Here is a 960-nt window from a genome sequence, read left to right on the forward strand (position 1 = left end):
ACCCTAGGCTACTAGTTTTCTATAAGTAGGACCTTTTACTATTGTATTTAGGAGCTTTTGATCATTCATCTGATCTTTTGATCACCTTGGGAGGCTGGCCATTCGGCCATGCCTAGACCTTTGTTCTTATGTATTTTCAACGGTGGAGTTTCTACACACCATAGATTAAGGTGTGGAGCTCTGCTGTACCTCGAGTATTAATGCAATTACTATTGTTCTTCTATTCAATTCCGCTTGTTCTTGTTCTAAGATATCACTTGTTCTTTAACTTGATGAATGTGATGATCCGTGTGACTGACAACCACCTCCGTTCTATCTTCGATTGGGTGAATATCTCTTGGATTCCTGATACACGATGCATGGTTGATCGCCTGACAACTGAGTGCTCGCCTGACAACCGAGCCAGCCATTCCGTGAGATCAGAGTCTTCGTGGTATAGGCTAGAACTGATGGCGGCATTCAAGAGGATCCGGAAGGTCTAACCTTGTCTGTGGTATTCTGAGTAGGATTCAATGACTGAATGACTGTGACGTGCTTTAAACTCCTGAGACTGTGACATGCTTCAAACTCCTGAGGGCGGGGCGTTAGTGACAGATGCAAAAGAATCACTGGATTCTATTCCGGCCTGATCGAGAACCGACAGATGGATAGCCGTGCCGTGACAGTGTGCGTTGAACATTTCCACTGAGAGGATGGGAGGTAGCCACTGACAACGGTGAAACCCTTGCTTAAGCTTGCCATAGAAAGGAGTAAGAAGGATTGGATGAAGACAGTAGGAAAGCAGAGAGACGGAAGGGACCAGCATCTTCATACTCTTATCTGAAATTCCTACCAATGAATTACATAAGTATCTCTATCTTTATCTTTATGTTTTATTCGTATCACCATACCCATTTGAGTTTGCCTGACTAAGATTTACAAGGTGACCATAGCTTGCTTCATACCAACAATCTCTGTGGG

This window comes from Arachis duranensis, chromosome 10 (assembly GCF_000817695.3).
Source record: "Arachis duranensis cultivar V14167 chromosome 10, aradu.V14167.gnm2.J7QH, whole genome shotgun sequence".
NCBI classification, from domain to species: Eukaryota; Viridiplantae; Streptophyta; class Magnoliopsida; order Fabales; family Fabaceae; genus Arachis; species Arachis duranensis.